We start from the raw sequence: 8950 nt of genomic DNA, 5'->3' as shown, positions 1-8950 counted from the left end.
GTGGATCACCGGGATTTGACCAGGACCCGTCGCCGACCGTCGCTGTGTTAGAATTCATTAATCTCAAAAGTTTACATATTCATATATGAATTAATTTATTTGAAAACGAATGATGAGAGAGATTCTAGAGAGAGAAAGTTCTGATAATTCTGTTTTCTTTTAGGGTTCTGACGCAATGGCTCGAACAAAAAAGCATAACAATAATCCCAAATTAAATTCTCAAAAACACAAAAATACGTTTATATCTTCTGAGATTAAGGATCTGCAATCGAATGAGTTAGATAATGAGCTTGATATTCAAGATGATTTACAGGAAAATTTGGAAATTGCTTCGAGTTCAACTGGAAAGAGGCAGGATGCAGCGAGTTGTTCGCATTCAGTACCGTTGAAGCCTCGAATCTCTGTTGAGGATGTTTCAGGTGAGATTGAATTCTGGTCAACTGCTGTATACTGCTTTATTATTGGTGCGCGGCCACCGTGGATGGTGGTTAGTGGGTTTATTAAGCGTGTTTGGTCTGGTTTTGCGATTGATAAGATATCGTTCATGACGAATGGCATCTTTATTGTTCGGTTTAAGACAAAAGAGCATCAATAGAAGGCGTTAGATTATGGTCCGCTTATGTTTGATAGTAAACCCGTTATTGTTAATGAATGGAGGCCTGAAGCATGTCTTGTTAAGCATGATGTGCAGGTTATCCCAATCTGGGTTAAGTTGCAGGGATTGGATATTAAGTTCTGGGGGATGAATAGTCTTAAGAAAATTGGGAGTAGTATTGGGAAGGTGCTTAAATGCGATGAGAACACTGCTCGTAGGAATTTCTTGAGCTTTCCTCGGTTGCTTATTGAGGTGAATAAGGATCAGGATTTTCCTAAGGATATTGTGTTTGTGGATGAAATTGGGAAGGATCAATGTGTGCAGGTTGAATATGAGTGGCTTCCAATCTCTTGTCTTAAGTGCAAAGGGATTGGGCACTCTCAAGATCAGTGTAAAATTGATTCAAAGAAGGAGGCACCCAAGAAGGTCTGGAAGCCTATGGGACCTAGGCCTGGTAAGCCTGCTGATCCTAAACTTGGGACCAGACTGCCTACTGGTCCTAAACCTGGGGTTAGACAGAATGGTGTGCATGTTGTGGGACAGCTTAGTGTGCCTGTTGTGGTTCAGCATCAGGGTATGGGGCCTAAGGAGAAAACTCCTATGAGCTTGCCTTTGGTGAGTCCTGTAATTACTCCTGTGGTTCCCCCTGTGCGGAGAGTAAATTTTCCTACTCCAGCTCGCATTTTTTCTAGATTGGCTAGAGCTGATCCTCCTGCAGCTAGTTCTTCTGGAATTAAGGGGCCTGGATTTACATTTATGGATGCGCTCAACTCTGCTATTCAGATTTCTAAGAGGAAGTTGGATGAAATGGGGTCTGTTACACCTATTACTGATCATGGTTAACATTGGGTTCTGGAATATAGGAGGGTTAAATAGCCTAACAAAGCAGAAGGATCTTAAATGGTTTCTTCATCAGAATAATGTTGGGTTATTTGGTCTTCTTGAAACTAGGGTTAGATGTAGTAATTGGAATAAAGTGCATAATAATGTTTGTAGTGATTGGGCTATTTGCACTAATAACTCTAGTCATAAAGGTGGTAGGACATGGTTAATTTGGAAACCTAGTTTGTTTACTATTACTGTTCTGGAGGTTAATGCTCAGAGTATTTTTGCTGAGGTGATGGATAATGCTAAGGGTATCATGTTTAGAATTACTGTGGTGTATGGCTTTAATAAGCTTGCTGAGAGGTCTGCTTTATGGACTGCTTTGAAAGGTCATGCTGTTAGGGGTGGAGGTCCTTGGGTGGTGTTTGGGGACTTCAATAATGTGTTATTTCCTGATGAAAGGATAGGTACTGATATTAGTTGGGCTGAAATTAAGCACTTCCAGGATACTTGTCATGCTTGTGGTCTGGTTACTGTTAAGACTATTGGTAATTTCTTTACCTGGAATAATAAGCATGAAGCTGGCTCTAGGGTGTTTAGCAGGATTGATAGAGTCTTGGGAAATGATGATTGGGGAATTGAGTTTCCTGATTGTGTGGCTAAGTTCCTTCCTGAGGGGTTATATGACCATTCTCCTTGTATTATTACCCTCAGGGAGCAGTATGATAGGTGTCCTAGGCCATTTAAATACTTTAATATGTGGGCACTTGCTGATGATTTTATGGAGGTTGTTAGTCATACTTGGGAGGTGGGTGTTCCTGGGACTCCTATGTTTTGTCTGGCTACTAAGTTAAAATGTTTAAAAAAGCCTCTGAAGGGGCTCAATCAGGAAGGGTTTCATAATATTGAGCATACATATAGCTTGGCTCATAAAGCTTTGCTTCTTTTGCAAGAGGAGATGCAGAGTAATCCTGAGAATTCTGAGTTGTGTGATAATGAAAGGGTAATTGCTAAGGAGGTTGCTAGGCTTCTCAAGGCTAAGCATCAGTTTCTAAGTCAGAAAGCAAATATGCAGTGGATTGAGGATGGTGATGATAACACAGCGTTTTTCCATGCTTCTATTAAAAGAAGAAGAGCTGTTAATAAAGTCTTTCAAATTAGGGATAACAATGGGGTGCTCCAAGAGGATCCTGCTGGTATTAATAAAGCATTTGAACTGTATTATCTGGAGTTGTTGGGGACGGCTAAGGAGACTCAGCATGTTGATAGAAGTGTGGTTCAGACTGGGAGGATGGTGCAGCCTGCTCATTCTGCACTTTTAATGAAGCCAGTTACTCCTGAAGAAATTAAAGCTGCTATGTTCTCCATTCCTGGAACTAAAGCAGCAGGGCCTGATGGCTACTCTAGCCAGTTTTTTAAGGATTCTTGGGAGGTAACTGGGGACACTGTCATTCAGGCAGTTCTGGATTTTTTTGAGCAGGGTAGGCTTTTGAAACAGGTTAACCATACTGTGCTCACTTTAATTCCCAAAGTTGATATGCCTAAGTTAGTGACTCAATTCCGACCTATTGCTTGTTGTAATGTGGTGTATAAATGCATTACAAAGCTCATTTGCAATAGGTTAAGGGATGTGTTGCCTGAGATTGTTAGTGATAATCAGAGTGCATTTGTTAAAGGGAGGGATATTGTTGAGAACATCTTGATTTGTCAAGATTTGGTGAAGCTTTATAATAGAAAAACCTATACCCCTAGAGTGATGATGAAAATAGACCTTCAAAAAGCGTATGATACTGTTGAATGGGGGTTTGTGAAGGAAATGTTGGATGCTTTAGGTTTCCCTTCTGAGTTCACTAGCAGGGTGATGAAATGTATTACCACACCTTCTTATTCTATTTTTCTTAATGGAGGGGTGTTTGGCCACTTTAAGGGTAGGAGGGGTTTGAGACAAGGTGATCCCTTGTCTCCTTTACTCTTTACACTTTGTATGGAGTACCTTAGCCGTCTACTAATGGTGGCTCAAGATAAGCAGGAATTCAAGTATCACTCTCTGTGTAAGAGACTTAGACTCTCCCATTTGTGCTTTGCTGATGACTTGTTAATGTTCTGTCATGGAGATTTGGGGTCTGTCAAGGTGATGCTTAGTGCGTTTGTAACTTTTTCTCAATCTACTGGGTTACAAATGAATGTTGATAAGTCTAATGTGTATATGAATGGGGTTGATGATTTGGTGAGGGGCCAAATCCTAGAGGATACTGGTATGGTACCTACTAAGCTGCCTTTTAGGTACTTAGGGGTACCTATTTCAGCAAAAAAGTTATCTGTGTTGGATTGTGCTGTCTTAGTTGAGAGAGTGGTGGAGAGGATTCGTGCTCTTGGGGCACGCAAGCTTTCTTATGGAGGACGACTGGTGCTTGTGAGGTCAGTGCTTGGTACTCTTCACAATTATTGGGCTAGAATTTTTGTTTTGCCCAAGACGGTTATAAGGAGTATTGAGGCTGTATGTAGGAACTTTTTGTGGCAAGGAAGTGAGCACTATGATAAATCTCCTGCTGTTGCATGGGAGAAGGTGTGTATGCCCAAGAAGTATGGTGGACTAGGGCTCATTAATGCTGGGATGTGGAACATTGCTGCAATGGGTAAGTATGTTTGGTGGATTATGAATAAGAAAGATCATTTATGGGTGAAGTGGGTTCATGCAATTTATATTAAAGGGAAGGATTGGCTGAATTATTCTCCTTCTACTAATGCTAGCTGGTCTTGGAAGCAACTTTGTAAGGTGAAAGAGATTCTCAAAGGAGGGTACACTGGTAACAGTTGGCATAGTGTGGATCAGGAATATACCATTAAGGATGGGTATCATTGGCTGCTTCCTAATGGGTCTGAGATGCTATGGCATCATATGGTTTGGTCGAGAATTGGACCTGGTAAAGTTAATTTTATTGCTTGGCTTGCTGTTCAGAGCAGGCTGATGACTAGAGATAGGTTAATTCGCTGGGTACCAGGCGAGAGTGGGTGTCTGCTTTGTGGTTTGATGGATGAGTCGCATAATCATCTGTTCTTCTCTTGTGCATTCAGTTGCAGGTGTTTGAAGTTGGTGTCTGACTGGCTTGGTGTTGACATCCCTGGCCAGAATACTGTATCCTGGTGGCTGAATATGCGATGCAGGTCTTTGTTACTGAAGAAAATAACTGGAGCAACCATTTGTTCTCTTTTTTTATCATGTATGGTTTGCTAGGAATAGGTGCTTACATGATCAGATTCTGATGTTACCGAAAGTTGTGTTTCAAACAATTAAGAATGTAATTTGTACTAGGGTAAGGAAAGTTGTAAGTAGTAGAATGCAAGTGAAAAACGCTCGGTTGATTGGGAAGCTTATGTCCTAGTCGATTGGAGTTGTATCGTTTTGAAGTTTGGTAATATATGACTTACATTTCGACCAAAAAAAAAAGAATTAATTTATTTGGTCATAAAATAAATACAAGATCTTATGCATGCAAACATGAAACAAAGTAGAGATGAAATCGTCACTTCTTACATTTGTGTTTCGGATTTTTGGGCACCAATAAGATCTCCTTCTTGTTAGTTCTTGAGCTTTCCAATAATGGATGAACAAAGGTTCAAATTAGAAGCTCCCCCAAAAGCTTATACCCAAGGAATACCCTTAAAATTTTAATTAATATTGGACTAGTATCAATTAAAACAAGCTTAAATTTAGACACAAAAATATAATTTTGTTCTCTTGTATTTTCGGCCAAGAGAGGAGCAATTTATGAGGTTTTATTTCTCTAAATTTTTTTCACAAAATTAGAGAAATTAATAATTTCTAACACTAGTGATGTGACCATAATTAGAGCACTTTTAGTCTCCGAATTAGCCTTATTCCATGCTTTTTTAGTGCATATTTGGGTCATTTATTGTCTTTAGTTCTTTGTTTTGCATATTCTTTGAGGTTTTGTGTCCTTGGTAGGAAAGGAGTGCAAACATTGCATTTTCATGGCAAAATGAGACTAAATTGATTGAATCCAATGACCAAGCATCAAGGAGAGACAAGATTAGAAGGCCTTTGTACATACTATAGTATATGGGCAATGATGAGTAAAGATCCTTGCATCCCCGAGGAAATCCCCAAGGATTTTATGAAGAAAAGGGAAGAAAAGAAGAAGAAATGAGACTGTCAAGCAATCCGTGCGGATTGTCCTGAAGACGCCCGTCTTCCACCTTCACAATCCGTGCGTCATCTCCCCAAGACGCCCGGGCAGCAACCCCTGAAGACGCCCGTATTCTCCCCAAGACGCCCGGGCAGAGACCCACGAATCCGGCCGTCCCGTGCCTAAGACGCACGGATTCCAAGGCAGCACAACTTCGTTTCTCAAGCTTCAAAGAAGGATGCCCATCCTTCCAAAAATACCGGCGTTTTCCTGTCCAAAACTCAAAGATGTAATTACTTATTTAGCCCTTAGTTAACCCTAATTCCTACACCTAATCGCCACTATAAATACCCCATTAGTCTAAATAGAAGAGCATGTTCTTCTTATCAATTCTTAGTGTAGTTAATATAAATCAAATCTCTCTTTAATATTGTAATCAACAATTAATCAAGTTTTAATACAAGTTTTATTTCCTTAATCTCTCTTTTGTTCATCCTTTATTTTGGGTAATTGAAGATTATTTGGGTTATTATTGGGAGATTGACAACCTCTCAATCAAGCATCAAGTACTTCTTTTATTCTTTGCTTTATTATTGGAATCATTAGTAGGTATAATTCTCTTAATCCCTTTTTAATTATTGCTAATTACTTTCATTTGTTCACCATGTTTCACTTTGTTGGTATGATTGACAACCTTGCTAGCATGTTCAACATGATAATGAGTGAGTAGTTCCATAGCTAGGGTTAATGGGTAATTAGGGGAAACCAACATGGGGAATGATTCATGCTTAAATTAATATGCTTTCATGGTTTATTTGCTTGCTTGTTTTGATCTCAACTCATGCACATGTTATGTTTGATGAAATGCGAGCCTATGAATCCTTGCATTTTTTACCCATCACCTATCTTTTGAATGAGACTTGTAAGACATAAACCAACTCGAGTCTCATTAGACCATGCATGTTGTTGAGTAGGGAAGACTAAGTCGACTTGTAGGTGTTGTACAATCTAATCGATTCGGCTCCGGGACCCAAACTTTCCTAGGATTGTAAGATATAAACCAACTCAATCCATCACAACAATAATTGCTTGATTATAATTTGAGAACAGTTTGTATGATCAATTCCCATGAATCCCCTATGACCCCATGATAATTGCTTGCTTTTTATCAATTGTTTACAACCCTTTTTAATTCATCTTGCTTGTTTACTTTTATTGTTATTTAGATTAGTGATCTTCTACATCAACCCCAATTGTGACACCCCTAAGACACCACTAGTTGCAATAGAAATCTCATCTCAATTCCCGTCCCTTGGGATCTGACCTTTACTTGCCTCTTTACTAATTGTAGAGTTGTTTCTGACGCTATAAATTGTGTTTTGGTCTAGGTGCTCCTAACGACAAGTTACCGAAAAGATTTAGTCCGACTAACTAGAAAATTATATTGTGAAAGATGATAAATAATAAGAGAAAAGCCCTTGGTTTTTGGGCATGAAACCGGTTGGGGGAGGGGAGAGAGCCAATGCATGAGCTTCACATTCTACCCAAGGCAAAACTAGGTATGCAAGGCTATAAGTTTGGATAATCATTGTGTTTTCTCATTTAAAATAATTAACACAATTTTAAACCCTAACCCTCCCCATTTTCGGTACACTTAACATAAAATGGAAAGTCCATTTTATTTTGTCATTTGTCAATTTTGTCATGTGTCACATGTTACATGACATGTTACACTATAGTGTATTTTTAACATATTAAAAATCAACATATTAATAAAATATGTCACATGCAAAATTTAACTAGTAATTCTTGATTACTTGTACCAAAATGGTTTATCAAATTATAAATTACAACGTCTTGTATTTATAATAAATTATTCATTCAAATTCAATTTCAATTTTTTCGTAAACAATAATTTTATCTAAGTAATAAATTAATTCGATTACTTAGACCGTATCTAATTTAATCGAATTATAATGAGACACGTTAATTTTACTCACAAATCATCCGTCAATTTTAAGCAATTTAATTAACTCGTATCGGCATACGATTAATTAAATAATCAATAAGAGTATTTCCCTATAGGTATGACCAAAGGGGATCAACTGGTCACCACCGTCGCACGACAGTAATGTCAAACTCTAGTCAGCCAATCATTACTGATATGTGTGGACCAGTTGACTGTAAAATATTACTTCCCACATGTATTCTTAAATATGAGATTTAACCATGTGATCATTATGATCGACAATTGTGATCGCATTATTGTCGGAGGACACTTATTCCAACAATCTCCCACTTGTCCTCGACAAGTGTGCGTCACCAATTCTCTTGTCCTATTACTATCTTCCACTCAATGCAAGGTATCTTTCGGGTCGTACTTGCAAGTGATCATATCGAGAGTGGTTTCCTCGATCTGGAGAATAACTGATTGACCGGAATTATCTACCATAGATACTTTCCGAGCGTGGCCACGCATTTCCAGTTCATTGCTCCTCGAGTGGCCCTGAGATATTGTTTTAACCCTGACAGGAGTGGACAATTCATATCGCACTATTCCCTTCGACTAGCCACAGCCATCATAACCCAAAATATGCCCATTTGACCCCATTTACGAAGGTCGTAGTAAGATAAATCAAAGTTAATCTGAAACTGTGCCACCTTAGGTGAACAGTCTTTAGTCAAATAATTGACTCATTAGAATACTATAGTAGCTCTCGCCACGACCAGGCTATATAAATTTGCAAGAACTCTATAAGCGGTCATTAGCCCGACAAAGTGTTCCTAACAGTCTGCCTACGTGATCGACTAGTCATCTCACATGACTCCATGGTACTTGAACTTGCCATCAATCCCATCACACTCTAGTCACTTCGAGACATCACCTCATGTAAGTGACTATGGGCGAATACAATGCTAATCCGTGTTCACTTTAACGGGGTTCAATTGTCCCTACAACCCGTTTGGATGTAACAAAGTATAAGGTGAGTTAATAATAACTCAAACGACAAATGTGGACATCACATTCGGGTAGTCAATACCATATTACCACCTTGTGATGTATATTGTAAGTGTGTAAAGACTAGTCATTTGCAACATGAGTTTAACACACCATGTGTCCATGTGTTCAAACTCTTGAATTGCATTTTCCTTTATTTTCATGTTTGTCTTACATAGCATGAATCTTACCAAGTACATATCTAGTTTCCCTGACTAGGTTTAGGTTCTTTATTTTGAGAGAACTTTCTTGCTGCTTATCACATAACAAACGAATTATGGTGGACGACATAACTTGTACTAGTCAAGTGTTCTTCCAACTCATAATGTACCAGGTATATGTTTTGTAGGATCTTGCAACAATTGTCAAGATGATTAGCCTAGC

This window comes from Silene latifolia, chromosome 9, assembly GCF_048544455.1.
Source record: "Silene latifolia isolate original U9 population chromosome 9, ASM4854445v1, whole genome shotgun sequence".
Taxonomy (NCBI): domain Eukaryota; kingdom Viridiplantae; phylum Streptophyta; class Magnoliopsida; order Caryophyllales; family Caryophyllaceae; genus Silene; species Silene latifolia.
This window is presented reverse-complemented; position numbering follows the sequence as displayed.